This window comes from Chinchilla lanigera, unplaced genomic scaffold, assembly GCF_000276665.1.
Source record: "Chinchilla lanigera isolate Chin_1 unplaced genomic scaffold, ChiLan1.0 scaffold00056, whole genome shotgun sequence".
Taxonomy (NCBI): Eukaryota; Metazoa; Chordata; class Mammalia; order Rodentia; family Chinchillidae; genus Chinchilla; species Chinchilla lanigera.
Genome location: NW_004955457.1, coordinates 9,672,090 through 9,695,985, shown reverse-complemented (window position 1 = coordinate 9,695,985; position 23,896 = coordinate 9,672,090). Strand labels below are relative to the sequence as shown.

General features: G+C 41.0%; 1 protein-coding gene across 1 annotated transcript in view; it reads left to right on the top strand.

The window, feature by feature from the left end:
- Pard3b (par-3 family cell polarity regulator beta) overlaps positions 1 to 23,896 on the top strand; it is an 864,914-nt gene that overhangs the window by 536,870 nt on the left and 304,148 nt on the right. The gene's annotated exons all lie outside the window — the stretch shown is intronic.

Sequence of the window (23,896 nt, the reverse complement as noted above, 5' to 3'; positions counted from 1 at the left end):
TTTTTTTTGAGACAGGGTCTTGCTGTGTAGTTCAGGCTGACCTTGAACTCACTATGTAGTCCAAGTAGCCTTGAACTTGTGGTGATCTCCTGCCTCAGCCTCACAAGTCCTGAGATTACAAGCATGTACCACCACGCCTAGCCAAGGGAGAGGAATATTTTTAAATAGTCATATTACTACTCTAAAAAAAATAGGATTGTATTAGTTATAAAAATTTGATTAAACAACAAGTCATTGGATATGACAGATGAGTTAGCCAAATCTTAGGAGAAGAAACTGATCTTCTCAGTTTCTTCTCCTAAATTTAACTTAAAATGCGTGAAATAATTGCAAATAAAGTAGTTTTGCAGTGTAGACACTGAAAATTAGTTGTAATCCAGTTCATTGTTCTCTGAACAGCAACTAACACATACATTGCAGGAATTTAATGAATATTAAATTAAATTGTGTTGATTGCTTCAATGTTTTTCCTTAACCTAAATTTTCACTTTAACAGTTTCAGATAACTATTCATATATACAGTTAACTCTCAATTACCAAAGGGTGAATGCTCTGAATTCCCTTTACTGTCGGAAAATACAGCTCTCCGTTTCTTCTTTGCGAAAGCTCTCCCTCTTGTTACTCTGAGGGTGGGCCCATGCCTTCTCCTACCATCACAAGCCCAGAACAGAAGCAGAGTAAGCTCCCGTCACATCAGCTCAGCTCCCAGGAGGTTCTTTTCTTCTATGCACAGCTCCCCTCCAGGGAGCATAATGCACACAGACCATTATGTAACACAGCACCTACTTTGGGGCCAGCCTTCTCAGTTTAGACCGTGAATCAGGGTGTAAAATAGTAAGTAAAGACATCAAGTGGATTTGACCAAGTGTTCAATAGCTCCTCCTAAGTCAGTTCCTCACTTTCTTGTTGAAATGTGTGTTTATGTATGAAAAACACCACTTGTTTATTACATCAGTCGTGTATTCATTTGACAAACACCTGCTAAGTTCCTGCCATGTGCTGTATATCATGTTCTGCTCACAACATATATAGACACACTGTAGCCTCCAGCCAAGTTGAATATTTGTAATGTAGTTAGAAAGAAGTTTTACTGTCACAGGTTACCTCTTATTTTTAATTTTTGTTACTGACAAGTCCACTAGGATGTACAGCTTTATCGTAGAGTGGGGAATCCGTAGACAGGGTGTGACTCACGAGTGTGTGTCAGCAGTTGCCTACGACGTAACCTGCAGGAGCATATGCAGTTACTCAGCGTACTTTACTGCATATCTGAGGTGCGATCCTCACTTGTATTATGGGCATTCTGTCCTTACCTCATCAAGTTTTGGGCAAATAGTGTTTTTAAAAATTAGTCATTGAGCCGGGGATATAGCTCAGAGGCATGAGCGCCTGCCTGGCAAGCACAAGGTCCTGAGTTCGATTCCTGGTACAAAAAAAAAATTAATCATTGTTTTCTTCATACCTATATTTGGATCTTAGATAATTCATTTCCATAAATATTATACTGCTTCAAGAGAATCTAGTATCTACATCCTTTATTCTCTTTTTTGTGGTGAGATATATTTTGCATCCTTTCATCATAGCATTTTGATATCAGGCTGGAGTACATACCTGTGATTTTAAAAACTTGCAAAAGTCACTGGCCCAGGGGCTGGGGATTTAGCTCAGCGGCAAAGCGCCTGCCTGGCAAGCGCAAGGTCGTGGGTTCGGTTCCCGGTACCAGAGAAAAAACAAAAAACAAAAAACAACAAAAAAAAAAAAGAGTCACTGGCCAACTGATTTCCTTTCCTGAGAGATAAAAGTGCTTCTTCAAGCACTTTTAGAAACTGAGGCTGCAATTACTTTTAATATTATTGAGGGGAAAAAAAACCTTGTAGTCCTTGTCACCCTAGTGATAAATTTTTGTAATTTTTATTGTTAAATATGTCCCAACTTATTTATTAACTCCTCTTTTCAGATATTTCTTAGTTTATACAATGATGATTTTTAAACACAACTTCTACTTAATCTCTATCTGAAATTATTTAGGAATCTATCAGCATATCTTTGACTTTTAAATTTACCTTTTAAAAAGTTTAATCAATTAACACAGACCATAAAATTAATTATGCAACTTCTAAGTCTTCTTCAGAAATCAGATTACCTTACATAGGATCCACACCATGTTCTCTTCTGGGATTTTCAACAAGTTGCCTATAATACGTATGTCTTAATGTGACCTGTGTATTTTAAACTATTCGTATATCTAAAAAATTGTCAATTGATGAATATTCCTTTCTTTAGGCAATTCTCATGCTGTCATTCTCTTCATTTTTGTAGTCCTTTACTATAGAGGGGCATATGGCTTTGAAAGGCTCTTCATTTCCTTCTCCACCTCTCGGATTTCCAACTGCTTGTGTATCTTCTGAGCACACATTTAAATATAAGAAGAGAGAAAGTGTGAGTAATGCCCGTAGAGAGTGGGGTGATTGCAGAAGATTTGCAACAGAAGCAAATGCACAGGTCATACATAATCACACGTCCACCCAAGGCCCCTATTAGGCTTCTCTCAGTGCCCTATTAAAAAGAAAAAGAGAAAAAAAAATTCCTGAGTTTCACAGATTAGCAAAAATGTCCTTTTATTTACCATGCACTGACAATAAAATCAACAGTGTGTATGGGGAGAAAAAAGACAGTGAAGAAAAATGAGTGCTGAAAAGCACATTCTAAGATCAGGAAACACAAGTTCATGTATCTTATTTCAAAATACAATGAAGTCTTGACTTACAACCATAATTCATTCTGGAAACATCTTTGTAATCCAAAGCACTTGTATATCAAAGCGAAATTACCCATAAAAAATAATGGAAACTCAGATGATTCATTCTATAACCCAAAAATATTCACATCAAAATGATTACAATTCTGTAATATAATACAAAATAATAAAGAAAATCAAACCAGTTAGCCTGCAGTTGCCTTTGAAAGCCTTCGTGCCTGGTGTGAGGGAGTAAAGAGAGGAGGGTTATTGTGTTGGACAGCTTTCACCATCACAGAATCACTGCCTCTATTGGTGCAATGCAAACTTTTTCTTTTCATGCAGCTTTAACAAGGAATCTTTCCAATCACACGTGCTTTTGCCTCCTTTTGAGGATTTCGCAGAAATGAGACATTCCATTGTCAAACAGATTCATCATTCGCACTGCTACGCTCTTACTTGGGTGGTGCTTTTCTACAAAACTTTGCACTGTTTCCTACATTTTTCACATCTCCCTAATCTCATTTGAAGTGAGGGATCCCTTTTTCTCATTCTCCTCTGCAGATAAGACCTCCTGCATAACCGCTTGCTGTGGGGAGAGGATCACCCATATCCTGCAGTGAGAGAAAGAGAAGCATTGATTGGCTCAGTTGTGATCCTGTGATGTTCAGTGTCATGTACGAGTTGTATTGCAAGACACTGGTAGCTAACCAAGTTCAAATATATCAGAAATGTGCATTTGTCTTGTGGAACACTCGCAGAACAAGTTACTCAAAATCCAAGGTTTTATTGTATGTATTTAAGAGATACAGAAATAAAATCAGAGCTGCCAGCCTATCTAGATAATGTTTTTAAAAACATGATTGTGGGTTCACAATAGCATAAAAATCTGCACATTGTTGCTTTGGGTGCTGAATTCTATATTCTGTCAATTGAAAATAGAGAGCTGTAGACAAAATGTCCAGTTAGGTGTCTGAACGAGAAGAACAAGTTTAGCAGGGTTCCTTCGAGTCAGTGCACTTGTCCAGTGCTAATCCAGATTGCTGTGGTGGCTATAAGAGGGGTGTTTGCAGAACAGAAAGCAGAAGCTGTGATCTCTGGTATAATGACAATGGTGAAACTGCCATTCTGTAGTCGGAATAACCTATTAGGAGACAGTCTTATTCCAAGTAACTGAAGTTTTTGCCTTCATCGAGAGTTGCTCTTCCTGAAAGTTTGTAGAGCACAGCAAATGAATGCAGTCTTGGTAACTGCTAATACAAGGAAATGGTGTTTGAAAGGAATGGGCGGGGGCAGTGGATGAGCGGATGGGTGTGCACCCTGCACCTCATTCCCCTGCCTTCCTTCCTCTGTAGGGAGCCAGAGGTGCCTGGCTCTGGGGGAGCTTGGCAAACAACCCAGAGGGAAAACGCATCCTCTGGAAAGGTAGCTGAATCCCAGAGCCCTCGCGTTCCTCGGTATTCATACAGTATTTATGGTGTTTTTCTTTTTCGCTTCCTTTCTTATTCATCCTGGGTAAAAGAAAGGACAAATAGACCCACTGAAAAGCTTCACCAGCAAAAGGCTTTATGAAAGAATTTAAAAGAAGACAAAGGAGCCAGAGCAAAGTATAACTGTAGAGGAGCTGAGGGTCGGCAGAGAGGACAAGAGAGTGGGAGAGGAGGTGGCACCGCCTTCTTAGAAGCATGGGTGAACATTTTTTCTGTGGAAGAAAGAGGAGCTCTGAAATTGGCTTGTAGGAGTAGCAAGTCAACATGTACAGAAAAATCCCTGCCTCTGAACTGTGCGTAGAATCTGTAAAAGGATGAATTTTGCCATCCTGGCGGGGAGACCTGTGGATTGGTGGCCGACCCAGGAACCTGCTGTCAGAAAGGCCAGATTTGAGTCCTGGCCCCACAGCTGGTTCCGTGTACGAGTTTCCTCCTGAGCCTCAGCTTCTCTAGCTTTACAGTACAGTTGTAAAGGAAGCCGGAGTTAGGCGATTCATATGGAACAGCTAGCAGTGTCTGATTTCCTGTCACTTAGATCAACTTTCTTGCCTGTTAATTGTTTTAGTTGATCTATTTGAGCCATCCACATACTTGCAACATCAGAGATATAACTAAACAATAATCTGTGCAGTAAGTAAGGTTCAGGAAGATCAATCTTCTGGATTAAGGCCAGGAAGGTTCAATTACTTGTCAAACAACAAATAATTATTGACTGTCCGCTTAGCTAGGCATTGATACAAAGGTGACCATGACTTCATCCCTGCCTTCAAAGAACTTAAAATTTACAAAGGAACACAGACATCTACACAGACAGTGTGCAGACTGATGACTGTTCATGGAACTGTTAGACTCTGTGGTGGTTTAGGTCACTGACCCTGCAGGCAGAGTACTTGGTCTCCAATCACAACTGAGTTACTTGCTAGCTGTGGAATCTTGGGCAAGGTTTTAAACGTCTCACCCAAATTTCCTCCTCTGTCAGTGACAGCACCTGCCTCCATGCATTTTAGTGAGGATTAAATTTATGAATACTGTGTAGCACCCAGCACCCAATAAAAGTTAGTCATTATTATGGTGTGGCAATATAAAAGAGGACCTGCCAGCTTACCTGTCTGTTGTCTTTGTGTATATTTTGCTATAGAAGTGACTAGGAAAAGCTTTTTGGTGGGCATCATGTCTAAGGGGATAAGGGTAAGACCGAATGAGAAGAAAGGACAAGAGAGTCCCAGAGAGATACATTTTCAGAAAATGGCAGGACAGAGGAAACTGTCCTCTCTCTAGTACAGCAATGAGTTCCAAACTGCTGGAACTGGAATATGCGGAAGAGTGCAGGTGAGAGGGGACAGGCAGAGCAGGAGGGGTGAGGGATGCCTAACCAGGGCCTTTGTGCAGGAGCTTGCACTTCTCCCAAAGCAAGAGGAAGCCCCAGAAAAGTAACTTGATCAGGTGATCAAAAATCTTAGAACAGATACCCAGGGGAGAGTATGGAAAAATAAAGACAGCACTGAACTGAGGGTTAACTCCTGCAAAAGACCTACATTTGGGGAAAGGAGGAGGGAAGAGCTCTGGCAAAAGAGATTGAGAAAAAGTAGACATACCGTGAGGAGAATCAGGTAGGTGTATGCTCAGTGGCAGAGGAGGCTAGGATTCTAAGTACGAAGGGGTAAGCAAAGGTATCCAGTGCCATGGAGAGATCAAACATAGTTAGGACTGGGTGACGTTTATTGGTTTTGGCAATTAGGAGGCAATTGGTGACCTTGAAGCACTGGGAAGTTTTGGGGCTGGAAGCCAGATGGCAGAGAATACAGAGACAAAGAGAGAAAGGAAACTCTCTGGATGACACTTTAGTCCCCCAATTTGATACCAAAGGATAAAAGCTAGAGACAAGCAGGATCTTTGGACAGGAGAGATTTAAAGAATGGCTTTGGAGAAGAGTGAATTTCAATTCACTAAAGATGAAGAGAATGAGAACTGCAGACGGTCTGGAAAGAGAAAAGGGTTCCTTGGATGTGGTGTAGGGACAGAGACTATCAGGAAAATGTTTAAGGGCCTGAGGATAACGAGAAATGTGTGCTAATAGACCTGTTCATTAGGAAGGTTTTCAGTTAGATGCTGTGGAAGAAGCTTTTGAGCCTTAATGAAAAATGAATAAAACAATTGCTGAGCACTCCAGAGACTAAGTCACACCTCTTAATCCATCCGTTTTTCCTAAAAGTCTTCCATAATAGAAGGAAAAAAATTGCCCACTTCATTCCTTATGCAGCTATTAATTCCAATCTAATTACAATTCAGGAAGCTAGTAAACTTTATACCACAGTTGTTCGTTCTCCAATTTCATGAATCCTGCTAACTTTTCCCCAGCATTCACCATTGCCAAAATAAGCTGTAGTGGTACACTGCGTCCCTCCCCTTCTGCTTCCGGTCCTGGCTACACTTCAGAATTCCTTGTTTCCCAAAATATTTCATCCTGATTTCCCAAACATGGTACACTACATCCCGTGTGACCTTCAGGTGCTGAAACTGTACCTCACTTTTCTTCCTGCCCTGTTTCTGCCTACAAAGTTAAGGAACCCACTAGAGGACTCCTATTCGTCTACAGTTAGATGCATTCTTCTGTATTTTCACTTTTCCTTGATAACTGTGTGTATTTGCCATAATTTCACAATGACATTATTAACATATCATTGTGTCCAAAGAGCAAGTGAAACTGATGTCTTAGCTTTTTGAATAGAATTTTCCAAATCATATGCTGTGTTTGTCTAGGAAGTTTAAACCTTAGAGTTGCCTCAGGCTAGTTTTGGAGTCTGATTCTTCTAAATTCCTTTGAGGCAAGCAGACCCCTCCCTTTGAACAGGGAAAGCTGGTTCCCTTTCAGTATGGGGACACCACTTCCCTACAATGACCCTGAACCTAGGGAACAGTCTCCATTTCCTGACAGTCAAACTGAACTGAAGAGAAACACATTCTAGAAAGTGGTTTCTCCAGCATTCCTGACCATAAAGCTGGGCATGTGAACTTGGAGATTATCCCCAGCAGGGAGCCAAAAGATAGCCCAGAGCTGGAAAAACAAAGTATCCCTGTTTCACCTGGAGTGTCTCTAAATTGTGATCACTTATTTTCATTCCAGAATCATACTTCGTGCTGAACCATGGAAAGCAAAAACACATTTAAAATTTCAAACCATAAGGTATTAGTGGAGGCAGGAAAGTCCCTTGGTGTTCAAGTTTCTTCCGTCTGGAGGGATGAAGAGCAGTTGCATTTATCTGACAGAAATAGTTCTTGTACAATACCTTCTGGGGAAAGAGGGTGCTTTTTGGCAAAAATGCAGTCACCACACCTTTTCCTCAGGCATGAACTTTGGAACAGAAAAGTAGACTAACAGATTAGTAAGCTACTTATCACCAAAGAAAAGTAGGTGGTATTTTTAAGTCCTGGATAATTTTAGTGGGGCAAAATGACATCGAAGGACTAGACATGTTCCGCTTTCATAATTCACTAGTTTTTCTCTTTTCAATGTAATTTACAGTTGCTCTTGGTTTACAGACTTGTGACTTGTTCATTATTGACTTCCATTCAAAAATCTAGACTAAGTTTCAGAGGTTAGCATTGGAGAAATAAACCACGGGGAAACTTTTTTTTTTTTTTTTCTCTTTTCTAGGGGAGGGCTTTCTTTCTTGGAGGATATCAGATTTCAATGTCAGTTTTATAAATCAGTACCTGGCCTTCCCAGGCCAGTCTGTGTTTGTCTTATTTGTGTGTTTGTAGTAAAAAAAAAAAAAAAAAAAGTAGTCTACAAATGGTTCCCTGATAAAGTTAACACTCAGTTAATTACCAAGAGCCTTGACATGTTCTATAATTGCCACTTGGCTAACAAACATTTGATACTTGTCTTGGGTAGAATTTCTTGAGACCTAAAGAAGCAAGATCTTGATGGATGGGGAGCAAACCAAATAAATACAGTATTTTATGTTCTTTTAATTCAGGGCCAAGTGGATTTGGATGAAGTGTTTATTTAGTTTGCTGGCTGTTTCAAGATGCTATGGTGTATTGATTCCTTTTATTACTAGCAGCCGTTTAACCTGACCTCTTCCAGATCCAGTATTTTAAAAGCCATAAATTTTAACTTTACTTATGAGCAAAGGCTGAAACGCCATGAAAGCCTTTTTATTAGTTGAGCTGCGCCATTCTCGATGCTCTTGTGTCACCGCTGGCAACAATATTTAGGGCTTTTTAAATTAGAGTGGCTGCTGCACTGCTGGGGGGCCACAGCAGTGACAAAGGGAAGCCATAAACATTTCCAGGGTGTAGGCTCCCTTGATGCCACGGAGGACAGGTGTAGGAGAGAAGGGGCAGGCCTGAAATGAAAGGGTCGGGGTGGATCGTGTTAAATAAACATTTGCTTTAGCATTTCCAGTACCGAATGCAATTTGGAAATGAGGAACAAAAGACCAGGTGACCGAAGAGTAGGGTAGAATCAGTGACCAGCTCAGAACGGTCTTGTACACATTCCCTGGTCTTCATGTCCTGGGATCCTGAGCGCACCTCTCATTTCTGGGATTATAACACACTAAGAACTCTCTTTCTTCCCCTACACTGGGAAGATGCGTGCTCCACACCATGGACTGTTTGGTACAGAGCTACATGAGACTCTCCAGGATGCCAGTGCTTAGCTTTTTGAAGATACTGTAGCCTTTGTCACAGAACCCAGATGTGAATCCCCTGGCCAAACTGTGCCAACCTGAAAGGGTTCATCTTTCCATAAAATAAAGAGGCAAAAGAAATGTTATTCCGGAGTTACCCCAAAATGGATGAGCAGGCAACAATGTATTGTCCATATTTGCTATGGAGGACAAAAAGAAACCAATTCTACTTGTGTGGCTTCCTGTTTAGAACTTATGCACATCAGTAGCTTTAGATAGCTTTGCAAAATCAGTTTTCTAATTATCAAACATGTTTTTTAAGCAAATTTTCTCTACTCAACCTCTGCTTCTTTTTATTTGATCATGCAGAAAATCTCTAATCAGCATTAGTGAAGATATATAAGCAAAGAATTATCATTTTGCCACAGGACAAAATTCCAAAACAGGAAGGGAGATATTCACATTGAAATAATTTACTTAAAAATCTCTACAATGAGGAAGAAATGTTCACTGAGACCCTCCCAGCCCTGTCTTCACTTCATACTTCTTTGCTGAGGAATATCACCCAGCACTATATGCCTTGACTTGGTTTGCTGTTCTACCTTCAAGTCTTTGTTTTCATTCTTGGTGATAGTCTCCTTGAGAGCCTTCATACTATGTATGGCCAGAAGCTCTGCCTTAGGATTTTAAGCTTGGTATTCTTATTAATGCTGTTAAGTTGGCTCCTAATATTTATTTCTTCTGGGGGTATCTCAGTGACTTAAATAAGAAGAAAAAAAATTTCAGTTTCTTGCTATTAAAATTATGTTTCCAAATCATGTTTCTTAAATAGCTAAACAAGAGAAACTTTCTTACTAATGGGGGGAGAAAATCAAGGTTGAAAGTACATCAGAATTTTGCCATCTTTCAGTGTAAAAATACAAAATTGCCCGAAGTCAGTCAAATATAGATTCCACACTGCTCAAATTATTATATAGTCTCCATACAAAAACCAAAGACTTCAGAAGGAGAGAATCTGTGTACTGCAATGGCCAGAGACTTCTGCCTAATAGTTTAAGAAGTCAGATATTCTCATTAATTCAGTTCCTTCAATCAATTCCATTCAATTCACTAAACAGCAGCCAAAAATGTTTGTGATGTTTTCTGCAGCCTTATTTGAATGAAAATGGACTCAAACTTTTTCATTATCCAAGCTAGCATCTGATAGAGATTCTATATCACACCTTTTTTAAACATCTATGCATCCAACCTTTTAAAAGGTTTAATTATGGTAAAAAGCACATAACTTAAGATTTACCATTGTAGCCATTTTTAACTGTACAGCTCAATAGGAATAAATACATTCACATTGTACGTCAGACTTTTAACATAGCAGATATTCTAATAAAACCCCCTTTCCCTGCAGCCAGCCAGCCTCCTCTCCACCCAGGGCAGCTGTTCTGTTTGATGCTCTTGTTTGGAATGTTCCCCTCACACCCACAAGAGGGAAAGCAGTCCTTACCTTGGGGACGGTTCTCAGGTTTCTAGAAAAACTTTCTATAAGGTTGGCTGTCATAGTGTGAATTAAAAGGTTATGTCAGAGGTTAAACTATGCAATTAAATCAAGAAAGCAGATTATTCTAGTAGCTGACATTAACTTTTGAAAAGAGACAGGATTAGCTGTACTTAGTCACATATAAACTACACAAAGCGAACAAAGGAAAAAAATTATTTCTCCAACTACTTCCCTTGAAAGAAAATTGTTCCATCTTAGACCTCTAATTTTTTAGCTGAATTCTGTTATTTCATGAGGCTCATTATCCTTTTGCAGATTTGCACTCAGCAACTGATGCACTGTGATGGGTTGTTTTTGTTTTTCTGCTTTAAAAAATATTCCCTTTTCCCTAAATAATTATCTGCAAATTAACCTTTTTATCTTCCTGGGATATTTGTTGGGATAGAACACAAAAAACAGCAGTGTGTAAGCAAGACTCTTCAGACAGGAGATAAATTTTTTGAGGCCACAAGGGTATCATTTATTAAATGACTGCTGCAGTCCACTAAATGGGCCTCCTTTGACCTGAAAGAGTTAATGCTGTATTGAAAGTGTCTGGATTGTCCTGAGTTTTACTCCCTTGGAAGGCTCTGACCCATTAATGGCAGCAATAATAATAACAGAAAACAATCCTGCTTTGCCTACATTACTCTGAAACCCTTAATGGTATCCTAATGTTTTTTATTCTTTAAGTGTAACTGAAAACTGACATTCTGCACAGCTAAGATTTCCAATATAGTGCGTTTTTTCATTACCATTTTTACATGCCATGCAGGATGCTGAGTAAGGAATAAGGCAGAGGCTTATAATTGGTCTTTTAAATCATCATAAACATTTATTTTTCCCCTCATGGCTATATCTAGTACCAATAACTCAGTCATTAGATGACGGGAAAAACTATTTAATGATGCATCACAAGCTCCTTCCTAAATTCTTACTCACAACAAGGCAGGGCATATAAAAATATGGCACATTGTTTGCTCTAAAGTTGATTTTAAAGTGACAAAAATAGCTCTTCTTTTGCAGGAATGTTAGCGGTAACCCAAGTGTTCTTCATACATGTATGTATATAAATATATATGCTTGTATATATGTAAATGCCTTCATCTATAAATGCTTTTTAGAAAAGCATTGGCTTTTTATTTTCATTATAAGAAATCACAAAGTACCAAATCGGGCTCTGCAGGCTTGGGGGCAGGACAGGAGCTTTGGGAGACTGCCATCCATGAAAGGATGCCCATTCTGTGGAGGTGCTGCAGGGATCCAAGGCACTGGACACATAGCCTGTCACATAGTAAGTCCTAAATAAAAACTAGCTATTATTGTTGGAGTAAAACAAAAAATCCATCCCAGCTTGGGGTCCATGGGCGGGCCTCACTCAGTACTAGGCAAACCTGCCTTATATGTGGAATGGTTAAGAATCCCCTGCCCGGTTTATTGTCCACTGTAATAAACAAGTGTATTAGAGTCACTGTGTTTGGACCCAGGGTCACAGAGCGTAACCTCTTATTGTCAGAGGAAGCCACCATCAGCCTGTGCATTTTCTGGCAGAGGTTCTTCTTAGTCCTTCTTCATCCCCTCTCTCCCACCTCATCCCTATCCTTCATCTCCAACTCCCCAGTCTCTACAGGAATCCTCTGCAGTGGGCAAGCTAACGGGCTTGAGCCCTTTGTGGGCCCTGCTCTTCTTCTCTCCGCTCTTTCGGGGCATCCCTGTCCCAGCTGTCTGATCTGCAGAGTCCTTTCAGCCTCCAGAGTCACTCACTCCATATATAGAGTAAAGCTGCGTAACTCTTTTGTACCTGTGTTTCTTTATCTGATCATAACAGTAATTATGATATTGGCTGAGCTACTAACTTAGACAAGATATCTAACCTGTCTGTGGCTCAACTATAAACTAGGAATAGCATTAGCGTATGTCTCGTATAATTAAACAAGGTAATTATTTAAAAGTACTTAAAACATGCCTAGCACTACCATCATTATGGTCATCGTCATTACTATTGTTTTCATTATTCCACTTTCCTGATCAAGAAACTGAAGGCCCTGGGAGTTGAATGACTCACCTAGACCACAGGTCTTTCCATTCCCTGTCCACACTAATGATGCCTCCTGTATCAAAATCTTCATTGTTAAATGCTCTAGATGGCTTTTAGTGTGTCATTTCCTTAGAGTCAATATAGGAAAGCCCCTGTTCACATTTTCTTCAGAAATTTCTATGAAAAAGAACTTTAAAACAAACACAATGACAAAACAGAGACACCGCTTGCAAATGTGAGGTGTCTATACCACAGCCACAGGAATGTGGGGGGAGGGGAGAAGTCCTTAAAAGTGATGTCAGATTTATTCTTATTTCTCTGAAATCCAGAGCAACATAATCAACGTCATTGCAGGTAGGTTTATTTGAACCCCTGACCATCCGTAGCAAGAACTGACTTTCTCTTTTAGAAACCATCTTATTTTTCTAAATTGTCCAACAGTTATTATATATCTGTAGGTATTTATAATGATCTGAAGAATGTTCCTCACTCTTCATGAAGAAGTCAGAGCTAGGCTGAATTTAATAAAACTCTTCTCATTGGAGGGGAATTTGTCACTTAGAAAACCTACCCAGAAGGTTGAGAATCATATATCAGATGCCTCTTCACTGATGAAATCAGCTATGTGGTCAGGATTCCCCCTCTACCAACAACATTCCCTGCTCCCCAACTGTCTGCCAGACTTAAGTAGAAACAAAGCAATTGATGACAACATGGATTGTTATGTGGATGTGAGATTAGAGAAAAAGAAATCAATTTCAAAGTAAGTTTTGCAAAGAAGAGAATGTGTTGGCTCATGCAGCTCAAAAGATCAGAGGATCACCTTGGTAGAAATGTGGCTGATCTGGGTCTCCGTGTCAGTACTCTCCTTTGAAGTTCTGCCTCCTGTCTTTGGGTTTCATCTTGATGAATGCAAAATGGCTGCCAGTACCTCCAGGCTTATCCTCCTGGTGACTCAGTAGCAAATAAGATGGCTTTCTCCTGGCTACCATGCTACACTTAGTACCAGTTAGCATTCATTCCCTAAACTAACCAAGGGGGTGAAATCCACTGACTTATCTTGTCTGGGTCACACTAGATGAGAATCAGCAAAGCATAGTACAGCAAAGAAAGTCAGGATTCCCATTCCAGATAGAGTAAGGGACCCTGGTCATCAACACCAACATCAATACCAAGGGACCATTTAAAAGCCAGGCACAGTGGCACGCCTCCCTATTCCACCACTGTGGAAAGCTGAAGACAGGAGGATTGCAAGGTCAAGCTCAGCCAGAGCAACTGAGTGAGATCTGTCTCCACAGCAAAACTTATAAAAAGGGCTGGGGATGTGGCTCAGTGTGAAGGCCCTGAGTTCACTCCCCAGTACTGCCAGCAAAAACAAAAAGATAATTTAGGCTAACTAGAGAGTTGCAGTACTTTTTCTTTATCTTCACAAGCGTCCCTGAGGTATAGAAAAGTAACATTCCCTTGTACCCTGACCCTTCCCTGCAGCCCACCAAGAAGCACAGAAGAGAGACTAATCAAGGGCTTCCCCAGGCAGAGGTTATTGATGGGAATGGCACCTTTGTGTGTACCCTTGTTTCTTGATGGCAAGGACTCCTGGAGCTGAGTTGTAGGGAAACTTCAGCCTGTTGTCAGTTTCACAACAGTAAGTGGGACTTCCTTTTCAGATTTGCCACCTCATATATTTTGTGTGTCCCCATGTTACTAGTTTTACTGCCCATTAATCAATATGTATAGTAAAGTGTACTTACTTATGAGGAGACAGAGAAGGAGCTGGCCACGACAGGCACAGCTGAGCCCTGTCAAGAGGAGGTCTGGGAGTGTCAAGTGGAGACACCTGTTCTGTCCACTCAGAAGCACAAGGCGGTGAGCACCTCTCACTTCCCAGTGGACTCAGACGTGTTTCTGCAGCCTTGCTCTCCTGCTGGGAGAAAGGACTGGGGAAGTGATCGAGCTCATTGTGAGGACGGACGGTGACTCATCATACTACAAAGGTTTTTGAAGAAATCACTTCAGCAAAGTCTGAAGTTGAGATTGTAAAAAAGATAAAAGCTAAAAAACACCAAGGCATTTTATGAGAAGTAAATTCCATTGCTATAAAATGCAGCATCTCTCCTCATTAATTTACCCTATATACCAGTTCCATATTATCTTTTCTCAAAATATCAATATTACATTATTTCTTTGGGGAAAATGTAATGGCTTCCTGTTGTCCTCTGATTTGGGTCTCAGCTTCTTCACCAGAACTCAAGGCATTCACGTCTTGCTTTGCCCTCCCTGCCCGTGTTTTCCCCACCCATCTCCAGTGCACTCCTCCGGTGCCCTCTTACTGGACACACTTCTTCCACCTGTTCCTTCCTCCCACCCCATAGACTCAACTTTTCCACTTCTCCTCAGGCTCCGTCCCTGCTGTGGAGCGCCAGTCCACCCCCTACTTTTCATTCTTTAAAGGTGCTTATCCATCTTCAAAACAAGTCTCACTTCATTCCTGAAGCCTTATCTGGTGAGTCGGGATCACATGGTGCTTTTTTAGCCCTAGACTTCCCCAAGTGTGACCTACTCTAGCCCTCAACTCTTCTGTTATGTCACCATGCTTAGTGCATTGTCCATAGAGAGGCCTACTGTCCACTGACCCAAAAGTCCGTGACCTTGTCTGATGAGTGAGTCTGTTGGTGGTACCATGGGTTAGTCTAAGCAAGAGGTTTCCCTTGCTGAAAGTAACTAACCAGCGCAGTACTTTTATTCCCAGACATGGTTATTCTCAACATATGATTTGTTTGTTTGTTTGGTCAGCTGGTTTGTTTTGTTTTGTTATTTGAGACAGGGTCTTACTCTGTACTCCAGATTGGACTGAAATTAGTATGTACCTCAGGCTTGCCTCAAATTTGAAGTGATCCTCCTGCCTCAGCACCCCCAAGTGCTGGGATTACAGGCGTGCACCACCTCCACCCAATTTCATCATGTGATTTATCATTTGGTTTCTCTAGGAAAAATGTTTGCACTCTTAGTAGAAGTGAAAAGGGCATAGAGAATTAGAAACCTGTCTAGGAATTTTAGATCAAACCCATGAAAAAGAAGGAGAAGAAGGAGAAGGAAGAGGAAGAAGGGAGGAAGAACAAGGAGGGGAGAAGGGGGAATCTGTTGGAGAGGGGAAGTAGAGGAAGAGGAGAAAGTCTTACTAGTAGTAGCTTAGTGGTAGTAGTAATAGTAGTAGTAGGAGGAGTAATAATAGTAGTAGTAGTAAATGTAGAAATTCAAAGCTGGTGATAGCCAAAGTCCATAATACGTGGATATGGAAACTGAAATCCTCTTGTCATTCTGTTGGCTGTAGAGAATCATTACAATTGGTTAACTCATTCAGGGAGATATAATGACAAGAGGTGACACTTACTGTTTGTGTGCAGTGTGCCATCATGTTCAAAGCTCTGTATCAGATAGTCTTCTACCAATCCTGTGAAAGAAGTGCTGTCATTATTTATGCTACAGATGAGCAAACTGAGGCCCAGGGAGGTAAAAGTCTCACCCAAGCTGACACTACTAGTACCTGGCTGTACCCGAGATATGAATCCCAGTGGCCTGCTGCCAGAACTGTGTTTGTAATAGATATTGCTTTAAAGATTGTTAGTGAGTGCTGAAGAAGCAATTCATTAGTGAGAAGATAACATGGTCCCTAGTGGAAATATGACTACATGGAAATCCAAGATCATCATAATCATTTTATTTTCTAAAATTGGAGGACTTTGTCACCCTCACATAGATCCTTCATGAACTTTAAAGATCTACTGACCTTCTCTGCCGTTATCACCGTGTGTATGCTCATCTTCTTCGGCCTCTAGCCCAGAACATCTTTGATAGAACCAGGTGCTTAGTCTTTTATTTCAGAGGCTTCAGTGAAAATGGGAAGAGCATTTGCTGAAGGGTGGTCCAGGCCAAGCCTGCCTCCAGTAGTATCTGAGAAGCTATGTCAAGCCAGTAGGCTGAGGGGTCTCTTTCTGCATACTTAGGGAATTTCATGAGAAATTAGAAAGTATCAACTAGTTATTTGACATTTATGTGAGATACAACGTGGAGGCAGCACATCTATGAAAACACAAGGGGAATCACAAGTACCATTGGAAACTCCTAAATTTACCATAAATTAGGTAATTCAAAACATTGTTTCAAACAGGTAGCAATTATTCTATCAAAAACCAGATGAAGTAGTTGACATGTGTTTAAGGATGGTGGCATATTATAATAAACTGAATTTATCCCCCAGCACTTATATGTTGAAATCTTGCCTCCAATGTTATGATATAGGAGGTGTAGCTTTTGGGAACTGTACTGGTTAGGATTCTCTAGAGAAACAATAGAAAAAATATAGATGTAAGGAGATTTAATGGAGGATGACAGGATCAGAGGTGAGAATCTATGCACCGCAGAGCTAGAGAATCCTGTAGCCACAAGAAGCTAGACGCTACAGCCACAGAACAAGAGAGATCGGGATACAGCGTTAGTCCAAGGCTAAAGTCTAGCAGCTCCTGGGGAGTCATTGGTACAAGAGTCAGAGTTGGAAGGCTAAAGAAACTGCAGACTTGTTTCCATAGGCAACAGCAGCAGCAAATACACACCAGCTCAATCAAAAGGGTGGTTCCAAAACTGCAGCAAATTTCCTCTTTCTTCTTCTTTTAGTCCACTTGGGCTGTAAACCCATCTGATAGTACCACCCACAATCAGTGTGGGTTCTCCCCACTCAGTTTGCTGGCCCACACAACAGTCATCTCTGGAAACACTCCCACAAACACACTAACAAGTGTACTTTACTAATCTCCTAGGAATTTCTTAATCCAGTTGTGATATATCACAACTAAGAGTCATAATCCACCCTTTGTCAACTTGATAGCCTGACACAGCTCCTTAAATCATACTTAATCTTCAAATACAATAGCAAGTTTATAATTCCACCTAACATGATACAACTCTCCTGCATACAAGTGGAAACACACGAATTCCCTCTGCAGAATAGAAAGCAAAGTTTTCCTTTGAATGGTGCTCATTCTTCTCATAACATTCCATAACTTAAATAGTGTAATCTAGCCTTAATAATGCCTAAGCACTGATATTAAGTCTATCGATGTTAGGTTCCATGGCACAAAAATACAAAGAAAGAAAACAAAAATATCTGCTTAATACATGTGTACATATACATAAATGTATTTCTAAAATGGGGGCCTAAGGATATAGCTCAGTGATACAGTGCCTGCCTGGTAAGCGAGAGGTCCTGAGTTTGATTTCTAGTACAAAACAAGCAAGCAAACAAAAAGAGTAGGGGTGTAGTTTAGTGGTAAGTGCTTGCCTAGCATGTGCGCATGAGGCCCTGGGTTCCATGACTATCATCACCTCCCCCAAAACAATGGAAAAGAAATACTTGTAACAATTACATTTCTATAACTGGCAACATGGTGGCAGTTCGTACTTATAATTACCTTTTCCTTCTATCCATTTTGTATTTCATTAACCTTTAGCAAGCACCTCAATGGGTCTTGGTTTATTACCTGGTAGGGTGACCCATACCTTCATTCCCAAAGGGTCTGAGTCTTTTGTCATCATGCCTGTGTTACTAGAGTTCCCATTGACCTCAATAAAAAGGAATGGTAAAACTAGGAGATGCCTTACAGGATCCCCTGCACTGCAAATGTATTCTTCCTCACCTCCCTTGCTAACTAATGGTCCAGTTTCTCCTTGGTAGTTTGGATCAATTACACACACACACACACACACACACACACACACACACATCCAACACTACAACTCCCTTTTTAACATGTTGACTTAGAAGTATGAAAAGCCCAAAATGGCCAGGTGAAAGTCTTCGATTCTAGCTCAGTGGGTCATTGTTGTGCCTGTTGGTACAAGCCTCCTCCCTTTGGACCTTAGACTTCTACACCAGCAGAACAGAAGATCCCAGGAATAGGAAGTAAGTATTTTGCTAATAGGTCAAGGTCAATAGTACCATTCACAATTCTATCCCTTGATTCCCAGACCTGTGAATCCTGGTTATGTGAGAAAAACTATTGTATTTTGGACTCCGATTCAAAACATACAGCCTTCTGGAGAACCTTGCCCCAGCCCTGCAAGGTATTACTACCTAGCTCTATATGTCCTTTAAAAGGCCATCCTATTCTTCTATCAATCCAGCTGTTGCTGGATGGTGGGTAACATGATAAGACCAATGAATTCCATGAGCATGAGCTTTCTGCCATACTTCTTTGGCTATGGAGTTCATTCCCTGAGCAGAAGCATTGCCGTGTGAGATACCATGACAGTAAGTCCACAGATAATAGTTTTGGCAGAAACATCATGTGGAGGAAAGGCAAATCCATATCCAGAATGAGTGTCTATTCCAATAAGGACAAAGTACTGCCCTTTCTACAATGCAAGTGGTCCAGAGTAATCAACCTACCACCAAGTGACAGGCTGATAACCCCATGGAATGCTGTCGCAGAGTCGGTCTCTACTACTAGCAGATTAATCTGCTACACACAGCAGTGGCTCTAACCAGATCAGCTTTGGTGAGTAGAAGCCCATGTTGCTGAGTTCTTACATAGACTGTACCCCTGCCATCATGGCCACTTGATTCATAAGCCCATTGGGCAATGACAGGTATGGCTGGAAAAAGAGATGGACTATTATCCACAGAATAGATCATCCTATCCACTTGATTATCGAAGTCCTCTTCTGCTGAGGTCACCTTTTAGAGGGCATTTTCACAAGACATAAATATAATCACATCCTCCCATCTACCCATGTGGAGAGATCCACCCACAGACCTCTTCCCCAAATACCTTTATCGTCAGTTTTCTAATCATGTTCCTTCCAAGTCCGTGATCTTCCCTTTACAGGCATGAATTGTTACACAGTGATGTGTATGGCCATTTTTTATTCCAAGAAAAATATATGACCAGGTACATTGCCCAAAGTTCTGTGAGAATGTAGTGGACCTCCTCAAGGGTCACACTGTGTACCTCACCTCTTCTGAGATTTGAGCCAATTTATAGACCTAGAGGCACAAAGAGGCAAAAGTGAGTGGATCCTGAAGAAATTTCCACATTGTTCTGCTCCATAGCCGCATCAGAGAAGGTCAATCTTGCTTCAGCACACAATGCAACATTAATTTCCTCAGGCCGAGGTCGGAGGTGAGGGTGGGCAATCTTTGCCTCTGGCAGGGTAAACTCATCAGAATTTAGCCACTCAATGTTGCCAGCCTCATCAGATTCCTCCTGAACATCTCATCCCACTTTTATGGAATCCCACTCTTTTTCAGTCTGCACGCTCACTTAAGTGCAGCTACGTTTCAAGACCAATAATTAAGCCTACACTATAGTTCAGCCCTCAGGTGATGGGGGCTTGCATTTGGTTTTCAGCACCCTCAGCCTTGTGGTTACAGGACAGAAGATGCTCCTTCAAAGCACTCTTACATGCTTGAGGTTGTTTCCACATGTCTGGAGTGGGGAATCTCAATCTTTGACGTTTTGTTTTCCTTTATTACTTTGTCCAGAGATGCTGAGAACAACCGGCTGACATCATTATGTTTTAGTGTTCTAAAATATGTGTATAAAGTCACTCACATCTCACAAGTAGTGAGCAAGGAGGATCAAATGGATATATCTTACATATTTCTTTTAAAAGTTTACACTACAGATTCTGAATACTCTCCACATCATCAGAAGGAGATACCATGGCAACTTGAAGTCTCATCAAACTGAGCAAACTCTAGGGACCACTAAGCAATTAGGGGAATTCGTCCTTGAAGATCTGTTTCTTTGGACCATTCTTGGTGCCAAAATCTGTATCAGTTCTAGTTTTGTGAGAAATAGAATCAATAGAAAAATATATGTAATTATGTAAGGAGATTTAACTGGTAGGCTTACAGAACCAGAGGCAGAAGAGGCTGCAGTAGCCATCTACAAGGTTTAACAGAAAGCTGGGGCAAGTAGCAGCTGTTCAGCCCATGAAGCTGGAAGCTTCAGAACAAGAGGGATCAAGGATCAGCACCAGTCTGCGATGAAGGCCCCCTGGAGAGGCACTGGTATGAGTCTGTGTTGAAAGGTTGAAGAGAATAGGGTCTGATGTAGGCAGCAGCAGCAGTGAAAGATGGACCAGCTAGATTAGAATGGAGCTCATCAAAAACACAGCAGGCTGCTCCTTTCTTTCCCTCTCATTCTACCTGGGCTGCCAGCCCATTTGCTTGTGCCACCCACAGTCACGACGGGTCCTCCCCAGTCAGTTTGCTGCCCTCCCCATGCGAATCATCTCTGGGAACTTCCCACAGACACACCCACAATTGTGCCTTACCAGTCTCCTAGGTGTTCCTTAATCCAGTCAAGTTGACATATCATGACTAATGGTAACAGGAACAGAATTAGATCATGATACTGGAGCTCTCATGACTTTGTTAGGCCCCTTATAGAAAAGATTCCAGAGAGTTCCTGTGCCCCTTCCACTATGTAAAGATGCAAGCTATGTCAGTCTATAACCAGGAAGTGACCCCTCAACAGACACTAAATTTGTCTGTACCTTGATCTTGGACTCCCCATAGAACTATGAGAAATAAGTTTCTGTTTTTTGTTAGCCACACCATTTATGGAATTTTGTAATAACAGCCCAGAGAACTAAGACAGAAATTAGTACCGAGAAATAAGTTGTTACTCTGATAAATACCTAAAAACGTGGAAAGCAGCTTTGAAACTGGGAAATCGATGGAAGCTGGAAGAGTTGAGGTACAGGCGAGGATGGGCCTACACTGCTGTGAATGGGCCTTTAGAGGTCGTTCTGGTGAGCACTCAGAAAGAAAGAAAGCTATTGAGAAACCAACCTTCAGCAGTCTCAAAGTACCCAACAGAGTACTAAACAGAATGTTAGTACAAGTGTGGGCTGTAAAGACTATTCTGATGGAGTATAGGGTAGAAGTGAGGAATATGTTATTGAAAACTGGAAAAAGGCCAACCTTGACAGAAAATGGCAAGGAACTTCATTGAGTTATGTTTCTACTGCTTATAAGAAGTAAGTGACTTAAAGATGGAATTGTTAATCCAGGAGGAAACAAAATTTAAATATCTGGCTAATTCTCAGCTTACTCATATTGCAAAGAATGAGAAAGGTTGTTCAGGAAAGAATACTAAAAATGTGGTTGAGCTGGGCATGGTAGCACACACCTACAATCTCAGCACTCCGGAGGCTGAGGCAGGAAGAACACTAAATTCAAGGCATCCTGAACTACTGCAAGACTGGCTCTCAAAAACAAAAAAAAAAGTGGTCAAGTGACTGATGAGATTAGGAAGGATTAAGCATACCAACAGAAGCCAGGAACTGTTTTCCAAAACAGTGAAAAAATAACCTTTAAGACAATTCTGAAATCACCAGGATTGCCCTTCCTGTTAGCAATTAGAGAGGCAAGCCCGTGGGGACAGAAGACTTTAAGAAGAGGGACAGGGGGCTGGGGATTTAGCTCAGCGGCAAAAGCGCCTGCCTGGCAAGCGCAAGGTCGTGAGTTCGGTTCCCGGTACCGGAGAAAAACAAAAAAAACAAAAAAAACAAAAAAAAAAAAAGAAGAAGAAGAGGAGGGACTTCATGTGCCCTGGGACCTCAGCAAGTGCTGCCCGGAACAGCAGATCACCAGTTCTGCTCCCGGTTCTCTAGTGCAGAATTCCTTGCCATGCTAGATACAGCACAAACAGTGGTGTCCACCATTCTACAGGACACGAAGGGCCGACTCTGGAAGCATTCACAGTGTGCCGTCTGCCCTGACACTGAGTGGTGACATGGCCAGAAAGTTATGGTGGAGCCCTCATGAAACGGTGTGTACTATTTTAAAAGAGTTCCCTTTGCACTCCACCATGTGAGGACACAATGAGACAGTATCCCAGAAAGCAGGCCTTCTCCAGACACCAAATCTGCGGGATTCTTGTTCTGCGGGTTCTTGATCCTGGACTTTCCTGCCTCCAGAAGTGTGAGAAACTTCTGTTGTTACCAGTCACCCAGTCTGTGGTATGGCAGGCAGACAGACATGGATCTTGAAAACATAGATCTGAAACAAAAATCATTCTCAGGGTGGTAAGATGCTCCTGGCATGAGAGGGAACAATTCATCTCTTCAGAGTCTTGCTCTCCTAGATGTGCACTCACCCCAGGACACACTCTCAGGAGTTAGGTCATTCTGCTTCCTCTCTCCTTCTTTCTAGCTCTCTCCCTCTTTCTAGCTCTCTTCCTTATAAACATACAGTTGAATTCAAGTAGGATCAATTGTATATAATATGACCTTTTCATAAGCACTTGATAAACTATAATGGAGCAAGAAATGTTAGTTATTGTTACCCTTACCTCCCATTCCTCTGAGAACTGCATACATTTCTGAGTCCAAAAATTCTCCATAAACACTGGTAGCTGCATTGACCTTTTAACTTTACCTTTGAACATTGAATTGAAACCTCACCTATAGTGTGCCTATAAAGAAATTAGGATTCATACTAACACAAAACTGAAAAAAAATCTCACTTTGTGTCAGCTGTATAAAGAACATTGAGAATTTGAGGGTTTTTTTTCCACCAAGAGTAAGTGATAAAGGGATGATATAGGAGCTCCAATAATGTAAGGGAAATATTATAACTCCCAACCTGCTAGCCTAATAGATGTCCGATACACTGAGTTCATGTTCTCCAAAACTGAAAATGAATTTTAAGAACCATGGAGGTTGAGAGAAGAAAGCACTTATTAGGGGAAAGAAAGCTATATTTACTGGGAAAAGAAAGCTTCTAAGAGAGACAGAAGGGTCCTTAGTGGGTTGTCAGGGACCTCACGTCTCAAGGGAGTTTTACTGAGCAAAACCATGAGGTGAGGTGGGTCTAAGACAGGACAAAACTATAATCAACTAGTAAGATTACAAGTATAGTCACTTAGGTAACACTGATCCAATGGGGAATCACAAGGTGGGTATGAGGTGGGATGAAACTGTGGTCAACCAATAAGATTATGAGTGTGATTGCTTAGGTAATATTGATTAAATGGGTACCAAATGGGGAACCAAGTCATGTAGCAAGTGTACATGGACCTAACAGGGGCTTTTTTTTTTGAGGAATGGGTCAGTGGCTCTTCCTGGCCCTCACTTATATTGATGATACCTATTAAAATACCAGTCACTGCTGTTCTTCCCTGAGGAAAGTATATGGATATAGTCTTTCTGACTTTTCTCTTGAGGTCTGGCCTTTAGCATGCACCTCTACCCATAGATGTAATGTGTCTGTACTGACTAGCCCTAGGGGTCTGACTGCCCATAATGTTTCTGCCTAACTTCACTGTGTATAATATATACAATTAGATATGAAAGGTGGATTAATACTCAAAAAAGTATAAAAATGTTGGGCCCTAAAAACACAAATATATGTATATTATATATATATAAATATATTATCTCATATAAATATAT